Here is a 27,088-nt window from a genome sequence, read left to right as displayed (position 1 = left end):
CACTATATCATACTTAAAGGATCTATTCAACAAGAGGACTTAACAATCCTCAATATATATGCCCCGAATGTGGGAGCTGCCAAATATTTAAATCAATTAATAACCAAAGTGAAGAAATACTTAGATAATAATACACTTATACTTGGTGACTTCAATCTAGCTCTTTCTATACTCGATAGGTCTTCTAAGCACAACATCTCCAAAGAAACGAGAGCTTTAAATGATACACTGGACCAGATGGATTTCACAGATATCTACAGAACTTTACATCCAAACTCAACTGAATACACATTCTTCTCAAGCGCACATGGAACTTTCTCCAGAATAGACCACATATTGGGACACAAATCGGGTCTGAACCGATACCAAAAGATTGGGATTGTCCCCTGCATATTCTTGGACCATAATGCCTTGAAATTAGAACTAAATCACAACAAGAAGTTTGGAAGGACCTCAAACACGTGGAGGTTAAGGACCATCCTGCTAAAAGATAAAAGGGTCAACCAGGAAATTAAGGAAGAATTAAAAAGATTCATGGAAACTAATGAGAATGAAGATACAACCGTTCAAAATCTTTGGGATGCAGCAAAAGCAGTCCTAAGGGGGAAATACATCGCAATACAAGCATCCATTCAAAAACTGGAAAGAACTCAAATACAAAAGCTAACCTTACACATAAAGGAGCTAGAGAAAAAACAGCAAATAGATCCTACACCCAAGAGAAGAAGGGAGTTAATAAAGATTCGAGCAGAACTCAACGAAATCGAGACCAGAAGAACTGTGGAACAGATCAACAGAACCAGGAGTTGGTTCTTTGAAAGAATTAATAAGATAGATAAACCATTAGCCAGCCTTATTAAAAAGAAGAGAGAGAAGACTCAAATTAATAAAATCATGAATGAGAAAGGAGAGATCACTACCAACACCAAGGAAATACAAACGATTTTAAAAACATATTATGAACAGCTATACGCCAATAAATTAGGCAATCTAGAAGAAATGGACGCATTCCTGGAAAGCCACAAACTACCAAAACTGGAACAGGAAGAAATAGAAAACCTGAACAGGCCGATAACCAGGGAGGAAATTGAAGCAGTCATCAAAAACCTCCCAAGACACAAGAGTCCAGGGCCAGATGGCTTCCCAGGGGAATTTTATCAAACGTTTAAAGAAGAAATCATACCTATTCTCCTAAAGCTGTTTGGAAAGATAGAAAGAGATGGAGTACTTCCAAATTCATTCTATGAAGCCAGCATCACCTTAATTCCAAAGCCAGACAAAGACCCCACCAAAAAGGAGAATTACAGACCAATATCCCTGATGAACATGGATGCAAAAATTCTCAACAAGATACTGGCCAATAGGATCCAACAGTACATTAAGAAAATTATTCACCATGACCAAGTAGGATTTATCCCTGGGACACAAGGCTGGTTCAACACCCGTAAAACAATCAATGTGATTCATCATGTCAGCAAGAGAAAAACCAAGAACCATATGATCCTCTCATTGGATGCAGAGAAAGCATTTGACAAAATACAGCATCCATTCCTGATCAAAACTCTTCAGAGTGTAGGGATAGAGGGAACATTCCTCGACATCTTAAAAGCCATCTATGAAAAGCCCACAGCAAATATCATTCTCAATGGGGAAGCACTAGGAGCCTTTCCCCTAAGATCCGGAACAAGACAGGGATGTCCACTCTCACCACTGCTGTTCAACATAGTACTGGAAGTCCTAGCCTCAGCAATCAGACAACAAAAAGACATTAAAGGCATTCAAATTGGCAAAGAAGAAGTCAAACTCTCCCTCTTCGCCGATGACATGATACTCTACATAGAAAACCCAAAAGTCTCCACCCCAAGATTGCTAGAACTCATACAGCAATTCGGTAGCGTGGCAGGATACAAAATCAATGCCCAGAAGTCAGTGGCATTTCTATACACTAACAATGAGACTGAAGAAAGAGAAATTAAGGAGTCAATCCCATTTACAATTGCACCCAAAAGCATAAGATACCTAGGAATAAACCTAACCAAAGATGTAAAGGATCTATACCCTCAAAACTATAGAACACTTCTGAAAGAAATTGAGGAAGACACAAAGAGATGGAAAAATATTCCATGCTCATGGATTGGCAGAATTAATATTGCGAAAATGTCAATGTTACCCAGGGCAATATACACGTTTAATGCAATCCCTATCAAAATACCATGGACTTTCTTCAGAGAGTTAGAACAAATTATTTTAAGATTTGTGTGGAATCAGAAAAGACCCCGAATAGCCAGGGGAATTTTAAAAAAGAAAACCATATCTGGGGGCATCACAATGCCAGATTTCAGGTTGTACTACAAAGCTGTGGTCATCAAGACAGTGTGGTACTGGCACAAAAACAGACACATAGATCAATGGAACAGAATAGAGAACCCAGAAGTGGACCCTCAACTTTATGGTCAACTAATATTCGATAAAGGAGGAAAGACTATCCATTGGAAGAAAGACAGTCTCTTCAATAAATGGTGCTGGGAAAATTGGACATCCACATGCAGAAGAATGAAACTAGACCACTCTCTTTCACCATACACCAAGATAAACTCAAAATGGATGAAAGATCTAAATGTGAGACAAGATTCCATCAAAATCCTAGAGAAGAACACAGGCAACACCCTTTTTGAACTCGGCCATAGTAACTTCTTGCAAGATACATCCACGAAGGCAAAAGAAACAAAAGCAAAAATGAACTATTGGGACTTCAACAAGATAAGAAGCTTTTGCACAGCAAAGGATACAGTCAACAAAACTCAAAGACAACCTACAGAATGGGAGAAGATATTTGCAAATGACGTATCAGATAAAGGGCTAGTTTCCAAGATCTATAAAGAACTTATTAAACTCAACACCAAAGAAACAAACAATCCAATCATGAAATGGGCAAAAGACATGAAGAGAAATCTCACAGAGGAAGACATAGACATGGCCAACATGCATATGAGAAAATGCTCTGCATCACTTGCCATCAGGGAAATACAAATCAAAACTACAATGAGATACCACCTCACACCAGTGAGAATGGGGAAAATTAACAAGGCAGGAAACAACAAATGTTGGAGAGGATGCGGAGAAAAGGGAACCCTCTTACACTGTTGGTGGGAATGTGAACTGGTGCAGCCACTCTGGAAAACTGTGTGGAGGTTCCTCAAAGAGTTAAAAATAGACCTGCCCTACGACCCAGCAATTGCACTGTTGGGGATTTACCCCAAAGATACAAATGCAATGAAACGCCGGGCCACCTGCACCCCGATGTTTATAGCAGCAATGGCCACGATAGCCAAACTGTGGAAGGAGCCTCGGTGTCCAACAAAAGATGAATGGATAAAGAAGATGTGGTTTATGTATACAATGGAATATTACTCAGCTATTAGAAATGACAAATACCCACCATTTGCTTCAACGTGGATGGAACTGGAGGGTATTATGCTGAGTGAAGTAAGTCAGTCGGAGAAGGACAAACATTATATGTTCTCATTCATGTGGGGAATATAAATAATAGTGAAAGGGAATATAAGGGAAGGGAGAAGAAATGTGTGGGAAATATCAGAAAGGGAGACAGAACGTAAAGACTGCTAACTCTGGGAAACGAACTAGGGGTGGTAGAAGGGGAGGAGGGCGGGGGGTGGGAGTGAATGGGTGACGGGCACTGGGTGTTATTCTGTATGTTAGTAAATTGAACACCAATAAAAAATAAATTAAAAAAAAACAAAAAAAAAAAACAAAAACAAAATATAGACATTACTAATTTTGCAATGGTTGGGCAAAAAGCAAGGAAGTGAAAACCTTAAGTGAAGGATTGGAATTAAAGGGAATGTGTTTGCTGCAGACTTTCAAGTAAGTAGTTATCTGGAATATTTCCAGTGTCTAAAGATAGTAAAAGAGAAAAAATGAGAGAGGAGAACTTAGAGGAGAAAGCAGGCTGATAACATGTAAAAGGGAAGAGTAAAAAGCAAGACTGACTAATATTGCCAAAATCATTTCTTTGTTGGAAAAAAAAATGTTAGTTACTGTGTTAGTCAAGCTGAGCTTGCCATAACAAAATCTCATAGATAAGGTGGCTTATAAACAGAAATTTATTTCTCATGGTTCTGGGGACCTGAAGTCTGTGGTTGGGGTGCCAGAGTGGTCCGGTTCTGGTGGGAGATCTCTTGTGGCTTCTGTCTTATAAGTGTGTCCTTATGTGGCAGAGAGAGAAGAAAAGTCTTTTTCTTTTTTTATAAGGACATTAATCCTATCTTGGGTGACCCCCCCCCCTCCCCGGCCCCCATTCTTATGACATCATCTAAACCTAATTACTTCTCCAAGGCTGCACCTTCAAATATCATCATCCTGGGGAGGTAGGGCTTCAATACATGAATTTTGGGAGGGCACAAACGTTCAGTCTAGAACACTCTTAAGTAACTTATTATCAAAATAAAACAGTGTTAAAGGTAATATAAAATTATAACATTTCTGTAAAAATCACTATTTAAAATTACTTATGAATATGGGCAAGGGTTGGAAGGAAATGTGGTTTTGTAAGGACTGTGCAATTTTGAATAATGTTAAATTATTTTTCTGCTCAGCTGTAATATTGTGGAAAAACTCTTAAAAGTATAGCAAACATTAGTTCACACTGGTAGAAAGTTAGATGTTGTATCAGGTCTCTTATTTCCACATTTTTTTGAGTGGGTTGCAAAGGGATTAACAAAAATATTGCTTGCTTCCTACCATTCTGCATAGGTAGCACTGCTCATTGACATGATAGAGACAAACTGCAATTCAGTCTATTATAATGCAGATGTTATTTTTGCATTCCAGATGTCATTTCCTGTGGCCCTGACTTGGCAGTTTCCCAATTATAAGAGTTTAATTTTTCCTGCTCTAATTTCTGGTATCTTTAAGGTCCTTAATCTTCTTCCATTTAGCAGCACCAGCCAATTTTTCCCATAAAGAAATATTTCATTAGCCCAATGATTTTCCCACAAATAGTTAACCCGATTACAGACTGTCTGTAGTTTCTGCATTATTAGATATTTGTAAAACTGACAGAATTAAAAATAGGTGTTTTCCTCACTCCTCACTATCCAAGGCAACATGGTGGCAAATTTCTTTATAAGTGGCTTTAGAAAAGATTGGGAAGCTACCAAAGGATTATATTGTGCTGATGGCACCGTGTGGTTTTGGGGACAACCAGTAGGCACAAGGACATTTTCCACACTAATCTCTTCTGGAAGCTCAGAATTTAATGTACAGAATTTGTGTTATGCTGTTGCCATCCCTATAGAACTCTGTATCTCAGCCTTTTGTCTGTGGGCAGAAGCTCACATGTATAACACCATCTGGGTTGGTCACTGTTGCTTATGGCCACTGCACAAGTGAGAGAGACTGTGGGTTATGTCATTCTTTAGGCTCTAGCTTTAATCCATTGTTTGCCCTCCCGCAGACTCACATTTTAACAACGAGGCTGGGGACTGTGCTATGAAGAAGAACCTAGCTGGAGACAGGTTAAAGATATTTAGACTAAGTATTATGGCAGGTGCTCTTTTGTTAAGTGTTATCTCTTGTTCATAAATATGTTATTCACTACAGAACATAATCTCCAATTGAAATCTTCCATACTGGGGATACCTGGGTGGCTCAGCGGTTGAGCCTTTGCCTTCGGCCCAGGGCATGACCCCGGAGTCCCCCAATGAGTCCCACATCAGGCTCCCAGCATGGAGCCTGCTTCTCTCTATGCTTGTGTCTCTGCCTCTCTCTCTCTTTGTCTCTCATGAATAAATAAATAAAATCTTAAAAAAAAATCTTCCATATTGAATTGTGAGAAGATAGATGAGCCCAGGACAGAGAACCATTGAGATCTGAGCTATTCCCCTCTCTATTAACATCACTTTGTCAGTAAACTGATCAGTGATTTCTTCTTTTTGTAAGAAGAAACATAACACTTTAGTAAAAGTACTGAATATCATAAAAATGTTGGTATTAAGTTATAATGTAATTATGCATATCTGTTCTCTATATTGCCATATCTCCAGTGATTAAAGACCCTCAGTCTGGAGATATGGAAACAAAATACACAAAAAAAAACAGGAGTTTGAATCCCAAATCTATTACTAACTGGCTTTTGGAGTAGATTTTACTGAAGTTGTATAAGTTCAGGATCTACATTGAGGACTAGAAGTATTACTTCTGTCATATGATTATGTTGTGAATTACCTAAGATAATGAATGTGAAGTTCTTTGTCCAGTAATTGTCACATAGTAAGTGCTCAAAAATATTTAAAATATCATTATCACCATTCTTTGGTGTCGCCAATCATTCTCTTGCATAGTTAATTATTATGCTTAATTAATCTCTCATTCATGAATAATACCACTGAGGATGCTTCTGCATCAGATTAACTCAGAGACCTCCTTCTGATGAAGAGGGAACATGGTGGCAATTTTTGCTCTGGTGGTGATTCTGAATACAGCAGTGATTCCTAATCATCCCCATGTTGCCCATCAACTAGATCAGTCAAAGGATAATTACATACAAAGAGGGCTACTCTCAGGTGGAGGTCTAGGAAATTGTTCTTGTGCTAACAGGTGGACCTCACGCAAGAACAGTGGGACCCCATTGTATCAGTACACTGGGAAAGTTTCTTCAAAAGATCTCTGGATTATATAGACTTTAGTTATTAGGAAATATCTGCCATTTCAGTCTAGTGACTACGTTCTCCTTTTTCCTATATAATGGTTTCTTAGGAACTGTTTTTTGGCCATGATAAGTGTCGGTCCTTCCTTCCTTCCCTCATTCTTTCCTTCTTTTCTTCCTTCCTTCCTTTCTCTCTCTCTCCATCAATCCATCTAATTTTATATATATATGGTATTTATGTATCCCTATATATACAAATATATATGTACATAGATGCACACATATAATTCCTTTTTAAGTTTTAAATGGATTAAGAAAATGTAAATATATTGCATTACTTACTGTTTGTTATCGACTCTGATATTCTCTTTTATTTCCTTAGGATTTTAACAAGCAAACTGATAACAGATGCAAGTTCCTTTGCAGCGGAGTGAGATTTTATCTTAATCCAAAGCAAAGTATTTTGGAGCAACATCAGGGATAAGCTTATGGAATTAATCTTTATTTTTCTTCAATGTGCCCTATCTACCCCTGGGAACCAGATTCACTAATTATGCCCTCTGGTTTATACTCAGCATGTTGTCTTGAGTCCATAATGTCCTCCAACTCTGAAACAACATATCTTCTGAGAGAAGCTGATTGTATTTTGTGAAGTTCTTCAGGGCCAAGGAAATTGAAGATGTCTTGACTCATGCTCTGAGGGTACTTTGTAAGGCTAATCTGAATTATATAGCCTTTGCCATTAAAACATTACATAGCACAAAATGGCGAATTAAAGATCAGAGGATTTTTGCAATAGCAATATTTTTTCTTTATATTTTCTAACCTCCTAGATAGATGTCTTTTTACATTTAGAACATGACTGCCCTACCACATAAAAAACTGAGTTGCCATCTTATAAAAATAAATTCATGACTGTAATCTACCAACAATTTCATTTAATATGTACTGTGAACTTCTGCTATGAGCTGAGTCTATGGCATACTGTTTGTAACTATGAGGATGTGGGATTCCCTGGGTCAGATAGAGTATCAAATCCATTGTTCTCATGGATCATCCATTCCTTCCATAATAGGTTCAGTTATATAAATTCATTTCAACATGCTTTTATCAGATATCTCCCATGTGTGCTAAGTGCTAGGGAAAGAGAGCAGTCTGCATGCTTCCATACTTAAATAAATATGGCTGCCATATTACAGAACAGTTTTTGGACAACCATGTGTATTGTTGGAGTTTAGTTATGTGAAGGTGCTACTGATGCTTTGAGGGTTCACCAGCACAATTTTAGATGGCCACTAGAGGTTAATAAAGTCAAGGGATCGTTTTAGTGTTGTTGTTTAGTACTCTTCCCTCAAATGCTGTGCAAAAGGAGAGGTTGAACACTTAAGTGAGAGTGAGTAGCTGATTGTTACGGCAAGGTCTTTGGGTAGGCATAAGTGAATGGAACCTAAAGAACAGATTTAGGAACTGGCCTTGAATCAGGGGAATGATGTCTCATCCCTTGTCTTGAAGGAAAGATAGAAACTCAAAGAGGCTCTTGCCATGTATGGCTCTGAGGGGACCAGACACAGTGTGCATTGATGATAGTATCAAGGGAGGCATGTCTGGAAATGTCCAGCACATAGGCCTCTGTCTGACTCTTAGATAAGGTGCTGCCATGATTCCTTCTTAGGCAGCATTAAGACTATAAGATGATGGCAATGTAATGCATAGTGCTGGATGAGAGAAGGTCTATCTGAAACCTTCTTCGAGGCAAGGTCTATCTTATGTTCACTTTTGTGATCTTTGTTGCTTTCATCCCCGTCTTGATTATTGCTTGTGCTAAAAAGTTTATTGCTTGGACCTTTTCATACACTAATTCAAAGCTAATCAATGGGAAACTCTCTTCCAATGAAGTTGACCTGTGTCTCATCTCTTTGGATGTGGTGTCTGACCCTCACACCCCAAAACAATTTAGAGATAACTCAGGGCAAGTAATAAGAGGAAACCTACCCTTCTCTGGAGATTTGATGTGGAGGCATAAAATAAAGGAGAAACAAGTTACCCTCCTCTACTTCCTAGCATGAAGAATCCCAGAGCTATTCTCTCTGTTCTCTACAGATACCTTGAGCAGTGGAGACAGGAGCCTGGTATTAACAATTCTCAGTTGACTCACACTTTGCAGTGGGTGTAAATACCCATCCTGAAAGTATAGTTTTGAGAAGACAACATAATCAGATCATGTTATGACAAGGTCAGACTAATCTTTTTGACTTACTTCTTAGCAAAAGTTTAGCGTTAAGTTTGCCCTAAAGAAAAGTTTTCAAAATAATGTGATCAGGGGTACGCTATTTTGACTAAGTAGAAAAAACAATAAAAGGAATCACTCAGGTTGTAACTGAAAGTTTACATGGTCCTCATGGGACCCAGGTGAGCAAACGACATGATAACAAATCAGAAGTCATGCTGTTTATCATATCATTTTCATAAATTTTGCTAAACACAATTCCACAGAGTTCAAAACAGTACTGGTTACTCCATGGAAAAGATGTCAAAGGTAAAATGAGCAATGCATATTATTGGTTTTAATTTTTGAAATTGAGCACATAAGTGTTCATTTTTATTAGTGAATAATTAATGTTTTAGAATGGAAAGAGACACACTCTTTGGATTGTCAGGCCTTTTTTTCCCCCAGTAGCATTAATCAGTATTGATATAAAATATACAGAAATTTAATGACTGCTCTCCTTTTTCATTAGCCAAGTCTCCTTGAGGCAGCTGGATTGATCAAAAGCTCAACCAGGTTTATTTGGAGACTCCTTGTAAAGCACAAAGAAATTGACTGTGGAATCAGAGATATCCCATAAGTTAGACTTTCTTTGCAACCATATGATCAATGTAGATGTCATAAAGCTAAAATAAAGTAAAAAATATTTCATAATCAGTTAAGTTAAATTAGCATGTAAACTATAATACCATAAATTTTGGTAAAGAATCTTTCTAAAAGGGCAGAATGTGCATAAAGCAATGATTTATCATTCCCAGATCCAGTGAGAAAAAACTAACAATTTAATTAATTTTAGTTTTTTTCTTGCACTAAACAACATTACCATTTTTATAAATTGCTTAAGTTATAGTTTATTTTATCTTTATAGAAAAGCTAGGAATATTCCTGGGTGATTGGTGGATTGATTTTAGATATGTCAGTCTAGAAAAATGAATGCTATTGTAAAATGTGTGTGAAAATATAAAATATATATTGCTGTTCTTATGTTCGTTGATTAGACGCTAGACAGGTGGGGGGGCGAAGGTTGGGGTGGGGTATATGTCTGGAACATTTGCTCTGACTAGAACATTGAATTAAAATGCATTTCTGTGGTGGTGACTAATAAATACTGATCATTTTGAAAATTGTTTAATTCCCCAGGAATGTTTCCAAATACAAGTACTTCTAGGTAAGGTATTTAACAAATGCACACAACTTTTGTTTTCTGAGCGAATGCCCAAGCTATTTTCCTGGGGATCACTGTGCTCTGTGCTTATAGTATCATTAATATTATTGTTGACATTTGAAATGAGACCCAAAATATCCTAGTCAGAGAGTTGTTATTTTCTTCAAATAAAGCTTTGGTATTTGCTTCTCTTTCTCCCTTTCCAGAAAACCAACCAACCATAATGAATCGATTTTGCACTTAGTTTTTTAAATTCACTCTTTTGATATTCATCTTAATGCTAAATTTAAGTGAAATTGATTTATTTCCCTTTTAGAACTTGGTAAGCCATGTTTTCTGTTAATTCAGCAAGAGCGATAATTAGAATGCTTTATTCAAAATGCCTTTCCCCTTTAACAGTTAAAGCTTCTTCCTAAGTCAAGTTTGCTATGCTTGTCTGTGTTTTGCCTTAAATTTGTTTCTTTCTGTGGAGCTCCTTGCTTCCTACAAAATGAACTTCTAGAGGCCCACCAGGTCACCGTGTGTGTCCAGACCTGTATAAATTCTAGCAGTGGACATTTTGGTTCAACTTGGGGCCTGGCTGCATATTCTTTGTTCCTGTTTAATCGACCCCGTCCCTCTACCATGTGTTAGTAATACATAATAGGAACATGGGCATGGGAATCACTGCCCCTCTTCCTTGAGACTTCATCCCTGGCTGTCATTCTTGTACACATCTTTTCTTTTTTAGCCTAAAATAAAGTGATGCTTCTGAATGAGCTCAGAAGTTTGATATTCTTACTCAGTTCATGTCCACTTAAAAGCCAAGAGAAGGCAGTAACCATCACTTGTTTTAAATCTGAATGCCCAGTGGGAAACGTAACTTTAGGAGCCCCGACTTATGCTGGTGTGTCTGTTATGTCTTGCAGTGAGACAGCAAAACTGACTGAATTCTCTTTCTGGAAAGTGTTCTTCTAGGAGCTATAATACTCAGAGTGCCACCCCACAGGAGTATATAAATTAAAGAGACTCATGGCACAAAGTGCTTTGAGAACTTCCTACTCTACAAACCCCTTTACCTCCTGATGGGTGATGTTTTCTATTCTTTGTTGTTTGTTCTTTACTAAAGTGAAGATCACAAGTAGAAATGAAGCCAAAGATGAATTAGGGTGAGGATGGTTTTCTTTTTCAGGTAGAACTATAGAGCTCTGGTATTCACCTGGGTATTCACAGTGAATGTCCTTGGTTAGTCGTGGCCTGAATTCTCACTGGTTTGTGTTCAAGCATATTGGTTATAATATATATGATCCCATAGCAGCCATTTAGGTTCTTAGTAACTCTTAGAGGTAAAGGAGACCTTCTGTCTGTATTCTGTTTCAACCTCCTGGATCATCATCTCTATCTTGTTGCTGTTGTTGTTGTTAGGTCTCTATCTGCCCTCTATCACTGCATCTGAAAATGGTGACTATCGATAAGCTAGTTCTATAGCTACGTCAGTCTTGAAGTCCTAAGATTCCTCTGGAGGGTGCCAGCCATGTTAAAATGTAATCCTGTTGATTCAGTTAAAAGCACCAGTGTTGGGCAGCCCGGGTAGCTTGGTGGTTTAACACTGCCTTCGGCCCAGGGCCTGATCCTGGAGACCCGGGATCGAGTCCCACGTCGGGCTCCCTGCATGGAGCCTACTTCTCCTTCTGCCTGTGTCTCTGCCTCTCTTTCTCTCTCTCTCTCTCTCTCTCTGTCTGTCTCTCATGAATAAATAAATAAGATCTTAAAAAAAAAAAAAAGCACCAGTATTTTTCACCTCCCTCATGTCTCTACCCCTTCCCACCCCTGCTTTCTTTATCAGCATTGGGCTGCTTGAAGGATTTCTTCTCCACAGATTGAATTCAAAAGCCCCAGTTTACAATCAGAGTTCTAGTGATCTACTTTGCTGGTAAATTAAAAACCATCTGGACTGGAAAACCTGGTTAGATGATTTATAGTATATTGTAATTCTAAAAATTAGGTATTTTTAAATTCTCCAATAGCTAGCTAGATCAGGTTTATAAGGCAAATGGAAGGCATATCAGAATTTCAGTAGCTCCAAACTCAGTTAAAATCTCTCAATTTTCTTGCCTGATTTGTGTATATTTTAAAGAATTATTTACTTTCATGGTTTTGGCAAAACCCAGAGAGAAAGCAGCTTCCAGCGTCTGTGGAAGCAGAAAAGAATACTAATAAGTGTTAGTCATCCACAGTAAATTAAAAATATAATAATAAAGGAAAATTAAACTGCAGTGTTTGGGTGTTTGCTCTATTACCATAAATTCATACTCTCATCTTCTATTCCCTGAAAAAGAGTGGGTGTGGCAGGAAGCATTTGTGAAATTCCATTAGCCTTTTCAGAGACAATTACTCCACTAAATGATTCAGGATTTGGCTCCTAACTTCAAGGCTCAACTCACGCAGGTGAAACATTTTATTTTGAGCAGCATACAAATAATACCATTGACTTCTTAGGACATCAAAGCCTCTTATTTTTTAGGTGAAGAAATGCTAACCACTGGCCCAAGGTCTTGTACCTAGCTAATTGGCAGCAAAGGGGTAGAAATTCACCAGTCCATCTTCTGGCTGGAGGTGGACCAAAAAAATTCAGAAACGATATATTTTTTAAGATTTTATTTATTTATTTGAGAGAGAGAAAGTAAAAGAGAATGAGTGAAGGGAGAGGATCAAAGGGAGAAGTAGACTCCCTGCTGGGCAGCAGGCCCAATGTGGGACTTGATCCCAGTACCCTGGAATCATGACCTGAGCCAAAAGCAGATGCTTACTTAATGGACTGAGCTACTCAGGTGCCCCCAGAAGTGATATTTTAGACTAGAATACAGTGTCTTGCTCTTGGTAGGTAAATGAACAAATATAAGATGTACTCTGCGAATCAGAATTGGCAGCAAGAGTGTCTACATTATAAAAATCTATTTTTTCACCTTATTATTATGGAATAAGTTCATTTGAAAATGAATGAAGGCAGAAATGCAACTAGATTTTGAGGTCAGATTTCCCAGGCTTTGAATCTTAGATCTAGGTTTATTCCATTTCCATTGGAAGGTTGTTTTCTTTTTCCTCTGCTCAGTTTTAAAACTGGAGACTGTTAGGCCATCATTGAGTGAGGATTCCCTGACTAGAACATACAAGTAGCCATCCTAATTTATGCCACATCATTCTCAACCCCACGATGCAAGACTCCATTTAGACCAGCACTGCTCTTGCCAGTGATCCTACTTTCCTAGGAACATGATCACTTTGACAATTTGTACATGTGTGCTGCCTCTGCCAACCTCCAAATCACAGAAAGCTGTTAATTCCAAATCACCTTTTGCAAAATATATCACGAAGCCTTCTCACAGAAAGCTGTGAGTATGTTAGACAGCTAGAAGGCTAGTGTGCTTTTTCATTCTTTTTTTATTTACTCAAAAAAACTTCATTAAAAAAAAATTTAACCTTCTGATTCTGCTAGTGACTTTAACCATTTCACTATGATTTTCTGCTCCTCAGTGAGGAAAGCATGCTTGATCATGTCCTAGACATATGTGGAACCACCACAGGCCCTGTGGATATGTTTTTTTTTTGTTTTGTTTTGTTTTGTTTTGTCTGTTTCAGACCACTTTACAAGAACTTTAGGTCTCACAGCATGAACTCCTTGCAGTTGACTGAGGCACACACCACAGGCCTCAGCTTTGACTTAAACTCATGCTCAAATGTGCATGTATGAACATGTTTTCTAACACCTGTTATTTGTATCTCATCCCACTGTAGTGCTCTGGATAAATAGTGAAACCATCTTTCTAAGAGAATCTATAATTTAGTTATAATTTAGGTATTCTCTTGTCAGAAAGAGTATGAGATTGAAGAACCCCAAGAAGAGTTGTAGTTTTTGAAGGCAGGAAATAGGAGTCTCTGGTATTTTCAGCTGTTGTTTTCCGGAATGGTATCAAATCTGTGGCTGATTCATTGCTGCTTTTTCATGTTGTGAAGGAAGAGTGTATGAGGCAAGTAAAAGCCAGTGTAAATAATCTAGATCTGCTTAGGAATTTGTGGCAAAATGCTTTTTATAAATAGTCGATAAATAAAAAATAAATAAATAAATAAATAAATAAATAAATAAATAGTCGATAAAGATGGAAAATATAACCAAGTAGCTTCAGGCTAAGAGCAGCAGGTCTGGCCTGCCTGCCTTCCTTCCTTCCTTCCTTCCTCCCTCCCTCCCTCCCTCCCTCCCTCCCTTCCTCCCTCCTATCCTTCTATACTTCCTTCTTTCTTTCCTATTTCTGCTTAATAAATAGACCTATTAAATTTTTCCTTCATTTATTTCTATTATTTTCTTTTTTATTTCTACTAAAAATATTTGATTTGTTTTTTAAAAAAGATTTTATTTATTCATTCATGAGAGACTCAGAGAGAGATGCAGAGACATCGACAGGGAGAGAAACAGGCTCCCTGCGCAGAGCCCGATACAGGATTTGATCCTAGGACCCTGGGATCACCACCCGACCAAAGGCAGCTGCTCAACCACCGAGCCACCCAGGTGCCCCTGTTTGATTTATTTTTGTTCTGTTTTATATATCAAAATAAATACTAAAGACTGGGTATTTTCCTGTGATTGCAGCATTAGCTGGCTTCCATAGGCTATAATATATAATATTTTCATTGTAGTGGTTTCCGAGAAAGTGTGCAATTGAAATTTCCTTTTTTGCTTTGATCTAAAAATTATTTAACAGATATTTTTAGAATTTCCAAGTCTAAGAGATTTTTGTTGTTGGTCTCTGATTTTATCATTTCTAGTTTTCAGTTCATGAATAGAAATGGTCTAACATATATCTACTCCTTGAAATTATGAGATTTTCTTTCAGGCCTAATATGTTACCAATTTTTGTGAATATTCAAAGTGCTTTAAAAGCAGGAGTATTGGAGGACATAAATTAATGTGCATATATGTATCTATAATATTAACCTTATTATTTTTGAGTCTTCTCTCACTTTATTTTTTGATCATTGAGAGACACAAAATTGCAGTGTCAGTTACTCTTTGTTCTTATGTCCCCATTTCCTTCTAGTTTTCTTTTTCTTTTAGAGAAAGAGGGGTGGGGAAGGGCCGGAAGGAGAGGGAGAAATAATCTCAAGCAGACTCACACCCAGCATGGAGCTGGACACGGGGCTCGATCTCACGACTCTGAGATCATGACTTAAGTGGAAATCGAGAGTAGAACACTTGACTGAGCTACCCAGGGGCCCCTCCTTCTGGTTTTCTTACTTGCATTATTTCCCTACTATCAGGATATATTTATTTGTATGCTATTCTCTCAATCTTATTCTCACTTTCCTTCTGTGTTTAAATTCATTCAGTGCCCAAAAGTTTCCTAGTCATCCTCTTGTTTTCTCAGCAACAGCTTATCAGAACGATATTCCTTGAATATGTGGGTTTTCATAAATGCCTGCCTATAATTTTTATCCTTGAAGAACAACTTGGCTTAAATTTTTGTTGCATGATTGCTTTTTAGGTGTCTCTCCACTGTCTTCTGCTGTTGAAGTTTTCCATTACACAGTCAGGTGCAAAGCTCTGCTGTTTTTTTTATTCATGACTAGTAGTTTCGTTTGCATCCCCCAAAGATTCTTCCTTTACTTTTAATATTTAACATCTTTTAGCAGAATATCTTAGTATCTACTATCTGGATTTTCCTAGGTATATAACATGTTTTGAAAAATGTTTTGGGGAGGGGAAGGTTTGGTAAATTATAGATAAGTGTTTTTAAAATCATCTTTGCTTTCTTTTAAAGTGATTCTAATTGTGATATGTTACATCTCCTTTGTTTTCTGGACTTATCGCTTCAAATATTTTAAAATTCCTTCTTTAGTCCTATTGATTTTCTTCGCTTTTCTCATTTTTTCTCTCTGTGTCTGATGTGGCTTCTACTATGTTTAATTTATCTCGTTATCATGTAGTCATTGTAGTGGAATCTTTTTTCTTTTTTTTTTTTTTCTAAAGACAGCTTTTCATTCTGCCTCAGTTTCTTTCCTGAATTCTCTTGTTTCATTCCATATCTTCCTGTTGTTTGGACATCACTTCACCTCCTTTTGGCTGGCAAACTTTCAGTGAATTCTTTATTTTCACTTCTTTTAGATTGATGGTCATTCCAATAATTAAAAATCTCGTATTAGAATATTATATTTTTCCTCTATGCTGTTGGATCACTTTTCTGACTTGTTTTCTAGCCCTGCAGAGGTTTTTGCTGCTCTTTGGCTTTTTTCATTTCAGTGGTGTCTCGGTATGAATGTAATGATCATCTCCCTAAAATGAAACCCTAAATTAGAATGAGTTCGATCCTCCTGTACCACCAAGGAGGAGGATCCAGTGAGGAAGGATAGGAGGTGCTACAGCAGCTTCTTCAATTTCAAAGCTCAAGAGCTCCCCTTCCATGGCTCAGCAGTGCTTTTTGCAGCCAGATCTTCTTCGGCCTCAGCACCAGGACCCTGAGGAGTCCTCACTATTCCCCACCAGGCCTGGAACACTTAGGGCCACCCACCCTCACCCCCTGCAGTTTGCCGGTTTGGAGTGTTGGGCCCAGCATGAGCTTACAGGCAATTCAGTAATTGTGGGTTTTTCTCTCTCTCCTAATTTTGCTAAAAATGTGTGTATGTGCATATACATGTGTTTGTGTGGAGGGGAGAAAGGGTGGTTTTCACTCTCTTTTTTACTAGTTTTAGAGAGAATTGGAATTCAGCAACACTTCCCGAAGGACACAAAAATGCTGATAGGTAAAGAGGAGGAAGCAAGATTCTCAGGTCTCAGTTCCCTCCTGCCATCTCTTCTGCCAAGATAGCCCTGCCTCTCTCTCCCTATGCCAGAGATCCCTATGGATTCTGTGAGTATGTGATGTAGTTCCACAACACACCAGTTATGTTGGTCCTGTTTCCTTCTCACACAGGCTACCTCTGTCAAAGGCAAAGAAGAATTGGCTGGCTAGGGGAATAGAGTGGTGGTGCTCCACTCCAGTGAGAAAAAAAACAGAAGCCCTGGGTGAAAAAAAAATGAGGCCTGACTCAACCTGCTTATGCAATTAACTTTCTGCACAGCTTTCAATTAAGTATTCAAAGACCAATTATGCTCCCTTATATTGTTTGTTTTCGGCTATATGTTGACAGTTTTATTTGAGGGCTGGCCCGAGGCAAGGAAGACATGGAAGTCAATCTTAAATCACTTTGTCTTATTGTGACCTGTGATAAAAGGTTTAATGAGAAGGAAGTTCACTTTCATTGATTGGGTACTAGGTGCTAGAGATCCTGGACTTAGAACTAAATAGTCCCTATGTGAGTAAGTTCCTAAGTAAGCACTTTTCCTCATGTGATAATTTCACTTCACAGCCAGTGAAGTTGAAGCTGTCGACTAAGAAAGAAGTTTTTAGTCTCTTTTTATGTCCATTAGCATATATAAACAGGTAAAAATCTGATTTCCATCTGGGCCTTAGGGTTCCATAATCTCCAGGACAGAGACTCTTTCTGCCTTCTCTATTACTGGATTTCTGATGCCCCTCACAGGTCCTGATATAACACACACGCATGCACACACACACACACACACACACACACGTGTACACACAGTATATTGAATAAATAAAAAAATACATCGACAGGACAATTGTTTCAAACTGATCTCTAACATCACTTTATTCTGATAATTGTGAATTTTATATATCTCTGAAAGCATGTAAAGTATCAATCTTAAATTATACATAAACTCAAACATTCAAATATAAAATATCTTTTACCAAAATGGTGAAACAGCTAACTCTAGTAATGAAGCTGTACTCTGAACATTGTATAATCTGACATTTTATGGAGAGTATGTTCAGAAAAACAGTTCACAATCTCTTTTTACTTACATTGTGTGTGCTGTGTGTGTTGTTTTCAGATGTGAATGGGGTTTGAAATCAGAGAGACGGCTTCATGGTGCAGTTCCCCACTCGCTCTCTATTTATCCTTCAGCCAAAGACTTAATCTTTCCAAGCCCTGGTTTTCTAATTTGTTAAATAAAGATCACAGCAATTCACTGCATTCAATGAAGCAGCATCTAATACAGAGCTATCAGGAAGCACTAGTTCTGTTCCATTCTCATTTTAAACTCTCAGCCCTCTTCAGAACTCCATTCTCTGGCTCTAGTTTTCAGAATATGAACATTACTGGATCATAATCATTTTTAACCTAAACATATCAGTTCCTATTTGGTTGAAATGAATATCAATAAGAGTTCATAATTCTGAAACCCTGAAAATACACTGTTGATCTAAGAGCCAGTTGACAGGCATAGTAAGAGCCTCACTAAATGAAGAAAGCACCCACTTTAATGGTGTTTTCTCAGTCATTAATTGAGAAAGAAAAGAAAGAAGAGACTTGGTAAAAGGACTTGGGAATGAGATTAAAAGAACTTGATTTTTCCTTATAAACTAATGGCCCGGAAGCCATGTAATTAAATCCCACAAAGGCTCTGAATTCTGTTATTCCCTCATGGAAACATCATGATTGCCTCAGTCATTAGCTTTCAGGATGTCAGCCTTGACCAGCGTATTTCTGGTCTCATTAAACACTGTGCATTAGTGTTCAGTGACTTATAAAAGTAAACTTCCTTCTAGATAGCTTTGTGTGCCTGTACTGTAACATCCAAATGAATGTATGGCATGAGAAGGATCATAATTTAAAGTTGCCTTTCTTCAGGGCCCCCAGGTGGCTTAGTAGGTTAAATGTCTACCTTTGACTCAGGTCATGATCTGAGGGTCCTGGGATTGAGCCCTGTGTCAGGCTCTCTGCTCCTCGGGGAGCCTGCTTCGCTTTCTTCCTCTGCCTGCTGCTCCCCCCTTATTGTGCTCTCTCTCTGTTAAATAAATTAATTAATTTAAAAAAATTGCTTTTTCTCATCCTATATAGTGTTTAAAATTTTTATTTATTTATTTACTTATCTTTTTGAGAGAGAAAGAGGGGAGGAGGAGCAGAGGGAGAAGGAGAGAAAATCTCAAGCAGGCTCCATGCTCAGCATAGAGCCCCATGTAGGGCTTGATCTCATGACTCTGAGGATCATAACCTAAACCAAAATTAAGAGTTGGATGCACCACTCAGGTGCTCCTATAGTTTTGTTCTTAAACACAGTAAGGTTGAGTCCTAGAGCAAACAATTTGACATTACAAAATTTTAAGTTTTGTTTTCTCCTTTTAAAAGAAAATGAGTAGTTTATTCAGATTTTGTCTGGGAAAATTGGATTAAATTATAATTTTTAGAAATTCTATTATATAGCTTTTGCTTTTCTTGCTTCATGCCAATTGTTTTCATAAATGCCAGATTTCCCTTTGTGAATTGTGCTTTCCAAGAGGGTGAAGACAAATGACTAGTGCTCACACAAGAATATAAGTATTTAGCAAAATAAAATAACTGTATTACTTTGCTAGGGCTTCTGTAACAAAGCACCACACACAGAATGGCTTAACAATGGAAATTTATTGTCTCCCAGTTCTGCAGGCTGGAAATTTGAAATCAAAGTATTGGCTAGCTTGGTTCCTTCTGATGGCTATGAGAGAAAGATTTGTTTCAGAGCTTTCTCCTTGGACTGTAGAAGGCCATCTTCTATATCTCTTTATGTTGTTTTCCCTTTATGCATATCTGTGTTCAGATTTCCCCTTTTATTATAAGGATGTCAGTCATTTTGGATTAGGGCTCACTCTCACGACCTCATTTGAACTTAATTACCTCTGTAAAGACCCTATCTCCAAATGAGGTCACATTCTAAGGTCTTAGAGATGAGGACTTCAACATAAGAATTTTGAAGGGGCAATAATTCAACCCATAATAGTAACCCTTTAAATATGTGCATTCTCTTCCTTTAAACTTGGGAGTCCTTTACAATGCTAAACAATGCTTTCTTGGTCTATCCTATTTAGAATAATATAAAACATATTTCTTCATTTTTTGCTAACATTAAGATTAATCTGCAACTTTGTTTTTAAGGTTTTATAAAATGCCCCATTAGGGACTCCTTTTAATTATTCACTTTTCACCACTGATAGATCATTCCCTGAGATGCAGTAATATGCACTTTGAGACTCATGATATATGGAAACTCAGTCTCATTAAAGTCAAACAGTTAATATGGGACAGAGCTGGGATTCAAATCTATATTTCATTGACTCTAAAGTAAATGCTTTTTCCATGGTCAACAATATATTTTAAAATGTTCATTTACTACCTATATTTTTAATGAAAAAGTATTGCTTTTCCTCATTGTAAATGTAGCAGGTACTTACTGAGGGATTTTTAAAAATATTTATTTATTTATTTGAGAGAGAAAGAGTGAGCATGAGCAGGAGGAGCAGAAGGAGAGGAAGAGAGAATTTCAAGCAGGCTTCACACCCAGCATGGAGCCCAACACAGGGCTGAATCTCACCATCCTGAAATTATGACCTATGCAGAATCAAGAGTTGGATGCATAATTGACTGTGCCACCTAGGTGCCTCTCACTGAGGAAAATTTAGGGGAAAAAATCTCCCTGAATTATAGAGATGAATATTAAAATTACCCATAATTTTATCATCCAGAGACAGCCATTATATGTTAGCTTTCAGAATATATGTATAAATATTCCTATAATTCCATTTATATATTTATATCTATATAGAGCTACATGTGCAATTTTTTATATCATTAAAAGTTTTTTGCAAAAAATTTTCAAATTTCAAATCATTTTCTCAGTTAAGATCATCCTAATCTTACTAAAGAGTTATTTTTTAATTTTTTGAAATAATAATTCTTTTCATTGTTGGATTCTTTTGGAGAGAATAAGGCATAAGCCGATTGCACCTGAAATTTAACTTTCTGTTCTTACTTCCTACTGTCCCAGAGGAATGAGTAGTCCAAGACAGAGAAGGCAAGGGCAACAACCAGCACTTTGTCCTTTTTTTTCCACTCACTGTTTCATCTCTGAAGCCAAGACTTCTACCTAGGCATGAAGGTATTTAAATAAGTAACCCTTTCTCTCCCTCTCACTGATAGAAAAACTTGGATATTTCTCAGGGGAATTTCTCATAAACCCCCTCTCCACCACGAAATCTGAGACAAAAAATAAAGAGAAATTCTTTAGCCACTCTCCTAAATATAAGAAGAACCTTAAAAGAGTATGATGTCTAGATGTTATAGAACTGAGAGAAACCATTGATTGTTTTCAGAGGATGACCAGGAAGAACTAAATCATGTCAGGATCTGGGGACAGGACCTGTGATGAATACATCCTTTCATCTAATCACAGTGTCATTCCAAGGCTTCTCCAGGGAGATCTTACACACTCCTCACCATTGTGCTTATTTGTATTATGTGACATACACTTAGCCCAACACTTCCTTCTCCTGAACCCATAAGATCTATCTGATATTAACCCCTTGTAATCTGTTGGTTTGGGATTTGACTCTCTAAGTTTTGGTGTGGTAAGGCTGGAATTAGTCCTGATGAACACCCAGCAGGATGTCTTTCATGGCGGGGGCGGGGATGGTGGTGTCTGACTTGCCCAGGTGCAGTAGCATAGCTGATTACAATTCCTCCCTTGCAGACTTGATTATTTACAGTAACTCCTGCCACTTGTGGCTCAGACTCATGGATCTTGTTCAGGGCTTATAATGGACGTAGAGCCTGGCCTTAGTTCCAACTGGTGATGCTAGGTGATTGGTGATCCACCTTTAGCCCTCCCTGGAATAGAGATAAAGGAGCTTCACTGCAGAATGAGCAAGATTTCTGTGGTGTTTCTGATGAGGCTGTTTAAGATAAAGGTCCTAAAGGTCCTGACTCTGTTCCTAGTGCCTCCCATGAGGTCCTTAGTCATGTGTCTGCAGCAGAAGGAATCACCGCAACTCATTCACTTTATAGTCAGGTATCCTTATACTACCTTATGATCTATTTTTTTCCAGAACATTGTGACAAGTTTTCTACTCTTATGGAAAATTCCTCTCATGGTTAAAGCTTTTAGTAAGTGCTATAAAGCTTAATAACTCTCTCTACTGAATAGGAATAATTATACAGTGGTTCATAAAATGTACTCGTGGTCTCATTTAGTTATTAGAAAGGCTAGAATATTGATTCTTGAATATGAAAAAATTTATAGGCTAAAGAGCCATAATATCAAATAGTTCTTTTGTTTATAAAGCTCTTTGGAAATGGAGTAACAAATGAGTTAATAATTAAAGCAATAATTTATCATTTGATTTTATATCAGAAAGCCTACATCTTCTTTTAAAAATAAACCTTCCACATATGCTATGTTATCAGAAAAGGTACGTGAAAATTCCACCTTAGTCTCCATATTGTTTCATCTGAAATATTTAAGGCTTTCTTAACATAAATTGTCACAGGTGTGTGCTTATTCTAGTCGACACTTAATCAGTGTGTAAATGTGTGTGTGTGTTTTCACTATCCATATAAAAGTGGGTAAACTGCATAATATTTTTAGTGAGTATAATAGGTAGCTCTTGCCCTCTTATTGCTAAGGAATTAAAAAATTATCAGAACATACACTTTTAAAAATGATCACAGCTGTAAAGTCTCTTGTGTTAATATTGGAAATCTCTCCTTTATTTGGAATTTTAATCTCATTAGAATAATTGCATTATTTTCAGATCCCTTTTTTACATAAATGTGGCCTCTAGCTTAGCCCTCTAAATGAATTAGAATTCTTTTGGTTGCAAGTGACAGAAATACAACTCAAGATAAGTCAAGCTATTTGAATAATACAAATAATGATGACATTGTATGATTTATCATAGCTGGAATGGTATTTGAAGACTTATAAATAAAGAATAGCTGTAGAGAGGCACCTGAGTCTCACACTCAACTAATCTCAGTTCAGCTCTTGGTCTCATGGTCGTGAGTTTGAGCCTCATGTTGGAGGCTGCACTGGGCTTGGAGCCTACTTACAACAAAACAAAACCAAAAAAATTCCAAAGCTAATAACTGCAAAGACTTCCCTCATTACCTCATCATTGGTGTAGCTTTTTTTTTTTTTCTCTATCAGGCCCTTATCTCTTTTTGGTTTAATTTACACACAAGCTCTCTCCACCTGAAAATGAAGATGGTTGCATAACTTCCCATTGATAAGAGCTTCTTTTTTCTATTAATAATATATCAATGTAGAGAAGGATTCTGCTTGGCTAATTGGTTGGATTATATATTTATTCTCTGGACACATTACTGTTACTAGGAAAATGAGATAATAAAACTGGTTATTCCTGGGAATTACAAAGAGAAGCCCTGCCAGACTCATGTAAAAAGAGAGTATGATGGTTTCTCAAAGGACAAGAATCTAACCAATAGTAAATACCTGTCTATACATCCTCAAGCTATATTCCCTTTCCATCACTCTTGGCTGGCCCCAAACTACTACGCATCTGCTCTTCCCAAACTCTTTTCTCCTCTCATTTCTTGCTTTTCCCCTGGAAAGTTAACCTCTAAGTAATGTTTGCAGACTCCTGCCCCTTAAAAGACAGGACAAAATAACAGCATCATTATACTGAAAATTTCATTGGGCTGAAGAAGGTCCATATTGTCCTTTTTGTGCTTCTAGATAGATTATTGCTTTTGGAAAAAACTAAATAAATAAATTCAGGGGTTATTTAATAATATTTATGAAACCTATGTAAGGCATGGGCACTTAACAGAATTGGTATTGGTGTTCATGTTGGGACCATGTCCTGGAGGCCGCTACTCTAACTTAAGCCTTACTTTCCTGGTTCTGGATAATGGCAGTATCCTAGAATTTTGGGGACTGGGGCAGGTTAATAGTTGGGGATTCAGAGAAGATAAAACCAGCAACTCCTTACTAACCAGCACTGAGACTATCCTCATACTGATATGCAGTTGCTGCCTTTCCAACCTGGGTTACATGTATGTATGGAGGATTAACAGTTATGTAAGAGAATTACTTCAAGTAGCTGACTTTAAGACAATTGTTTAGTACATAAACCAAAGATAATATGATTTTAAAACAGTTATTCTGTAGCTTTTTGTCTTGTTGATATTATTTTTCTTTTCCTGCATGTATTTCAAATGGGTCACTGAACTTCTTAAAATTATATGCAAATTTTATTGTATCAATGATACTTTTTTTTTTTCTGGGAGAAGGCCAGCCACTTTTACCAGGTCTTTAAATAGGCCCATTCTATACACACACGTGCACACACACACACACACACACACACACACGAAGCTTTAAAAATCACTGTTGTAGAATGTTATAATTTCCATCAATAGGGAAAAATAAAATTTATATAAGGACTTTACATAACAGTAGTATTGAATAACTAAATTACAATTTAAAAAGGAGTAGGATCATGCATGGCACATGCCAGCCTGAAGAAAAAATCTTATTCACTAAAGATTTCTCTCTGATGCTTACAACACCATTTTTATGCTTACTCTTACAGTCTTATTAATCATCAAATGAGGGGTTAACTTTGTTTCCATTTAACTCAGCTCATTACCAATTTTCATTGACATGAACTCACAGGTAAAAACTACGAGTATTCTTGTGTTAGTCCTTATGAATTTTTCCAAAGAGTTATAAGGTATGAAACAGTGCTCCATATCAAAGATAATTGGGCCTAAAGATTGTCTGCCTTTATAGAACAGTAGCTAGAAAAGTTTCAGTTTGCAATTTATAATGAGGAAAACTAGCCTAAACTTTAGAGAGAATGTCTAATAAGCCAGAAGGGTAAAAGCCAAGTGAGGTCAGAGCTGTCTCTTTTACAAATGGTAAAGTCTAAACTTAGGTCCTAGCCAGGCCGGACTATGCCCTTAGAGTTATTAAGGATAAACAATTGTCAAGGAACAAGCCCATGATTAACACCAAAACTTAAACAATTCTAGGGCATTTCCTTAAGTTCTACATTTGCTTTATTGATCTTGAAATTTTTTAGGAAAAGCTATACAGTAGTAAAGAGAATTCCTGAGCCCTAGGCAATGAGTAAATAAGGACTATACTTCATGGGGACAATGATTCTATTTTGATAATTTAAGAAAATAAAGTTCTCAGGTGTTACAGCTGGTTATGAATATCTAGGAGTCAGTTTCTCAGAGTATTTATTTACATCCTTCCATGATTATTACATCTGATGACCAGACTCAGATTTTCCTATATAAATGTATGGTACTGAGTTTGTTTTAAAAGAATAAGAAATTTCGCAGATCCCTGGGTGGCTCAGTGGTTTAGCTCCTGCCTTCGGCCCCAGGCATGATCCTGGAGTCCTGGGATTGAGTTCCACAATGGACTCCCTGCATGGGGCCTGCTTCTCCCCCTGCCTGTGTCTCTGTCTCTGTCTCTCTCTCTCTGTGTGTGTCTCTCATGAATAAATAAATAAAATCCTTAAAAAAAGAAAAGAAATTTCATAGTTTTATATTATGAAACTCATGATTGGCTTCTACTTTTCCTTTTGCATGGTTTTATTTTAGCCTAGCCTTTCCCCTCCCCCCAACCCTAGTTTTGTTTTGGTTCCTCAACATCTCTTATAATTTTAGCACTAATCACATTTTTGGTGTTCAAAATTATGCAATTCATTTGGTGTGAGGTAAAAGAGAAATTTCTTTTTAAAGGTCCTTGAGATGAATCCCTAAAAGACCCTGGGTTAATTCACATATTCAACAAATATTTCTTTACATTTGTAAGGCAAGCATCAGCTATGTTCATTGAACTTAGCAAAACAGACCTGGCATACAGTTAAATGGAGGAGAGTGACATGAACTAATCAGGTGAGCAGATAACCATAAAGTTCCACATAATTCCAAGCAACTGTAAGAGCTCTAAACAAAACAAAACAAAACGCCAAAAAAATAATGAGAGAGCTTGGAAAAGTAATAGAAGAGGTTATGTCAGATGGAGAGAAGGGAGATGTTATAGCAAACTTCTCTGGGAAGGAAATATGTTAGCAATGAGAAGGTGTCAACAACTGTGGGAGAAGGAAGAGCTAAGGAGAGAAAGTAGCATGTCCAAAGGTCCACTCAGGAGCTGAAAGAAGGTCAGTATGGGTAAAATGAGTGGGAAAGAGAATGGCATGAAGTGAAGAAAGAGAGAACTTTATGGAAACCATGGTGCAGTTCACCTACTTTGTGGCATTCTGTCTCTGCTACTGGCTTCATTGTGTTTGGATAGGGATGTGACGCTAGAGCTAATCAGTGAGTTGTAAGCACAAAAGATACATTTAACATTCTGGTCAATTCCTAAAATAAGGCTAGTAATAATTGTTCAGATCACCTTTGCATTGGTGTTGGACTTCTTAGCCATCTGCAAAACAAAGGAAAAATGGTATTGGGTGCTATATAAAGGGAAGCAGAGGTTGGGAAGAAGAGGTAAAGGTCTCTTTCAGAGGCAGATCTGAGAGGTAAAATTATTTTGCGTAATGTTGGAGTAGGTTCTGCTAGGGTGGAGAGTGGTGGGCAGGTGGGCAGAAAGAACTTTCCCTTAATCTGAAGAAGGAAGAGAGGATGTATAGTGCCTATGACCTTGGTGAGGTTACCCTTCTCAGACTATAATGCTTCGTAGAAATAAAGAATAAAATTAGTCACTTTCCTGTCTACTGAGAAAATTTCCAGAGGGGCCCAAGGCCATTGATGTAGGATGTTTTAACAGTCCTGCCTACTCAGAACACAAGAACCTATGATCCTGTCAAGAAGGCCAGTGACCCTATCTTTCAATAGCTGTTAGACTCCACCTGGTGTGGAGCTATGCCTGGGGTCTGCTTGGGAAGGTGGCATTGTTCCTTCTCCCATTAATGTTTTTGAAAAGATTCAACTCTTCATAGTGCCCTACTAACATTAGACCATGGGCATTACGAGTAGCTGTGGTCTTCAAACTGAGTCTTTGAGTTCTGCAGTATGACAGGGCATTACCAGAGTTATCTTGTTGTGAGTACTTTTGAAAACATCATTTCAAATTCTCAATTAATATGTGTTCCCTTTCCTG

The 27,088-nt window shown here is 37.5% G+C and overlaps 1 protein-coding gene and 2 long non-coding RNA genes across 32 annotated transcripts in view; 2 read left to right on the top strand and 1 right to left on the bottom strand.

Annotated features, from left to right (window-relative positions):
* PDE4D (phosphodiesterase 4D) overlaps positions 1-27,088 on the top strand; it is a 1,448,272-nt gene that overhangs the window by 409,379 nt on the left and 1,011,805 nt on the right. The window lies entirely within an intron of this gene.
* The window catches only part of LOC140633667 (uncharacterized), a 120,027-nt gene that overhangs the window by 13,503 nt on the left and 79,436 nt on the right, over positions 1-27,088 (bottom strand). The window lies entirely within an intron of this gene.
* The window catches only part of LOC140633666 (uncharacterized), a 72,981-nt gene that overhangs the window by 16,430 nt on the left and 29,463 nt on the right, over positions 1-27,088 (top strand). Inside the window, exons 2-4 of the long non-coding RNA XR_012031252.1 lie at positions 16,813-16,976; positions 20,993-21,103; positions 22,050-22,107. This is a non-coding gene — a long non-coding RNA (uncharacterized lncRNA). The remainder of the gene's footprint in view (positions 1-16,812; positions 16,977-20,992; positions 21,104-22,049; positions 22,108-27,088) is intronic.

The sequence above is a fragment of the Canis lupus genome, chromosome 5 (assembly GCF_048164855.1).
Source record: "Canis lupus baileyi chromosome 5, mCanLup2.hap1, whole genome shotgun sequence".
NCBI classification, from domain to species: domain Eukaryota; kingdom Metazoa; phylum Chordata; class Mammalia; order Carnivora; family Canidae; genus Canis; species Canis lupus.
Note: the sequence above shows the minus strand (reverse complement) of the source record. Positions and strands in the feature narration are given on the sequence as shown.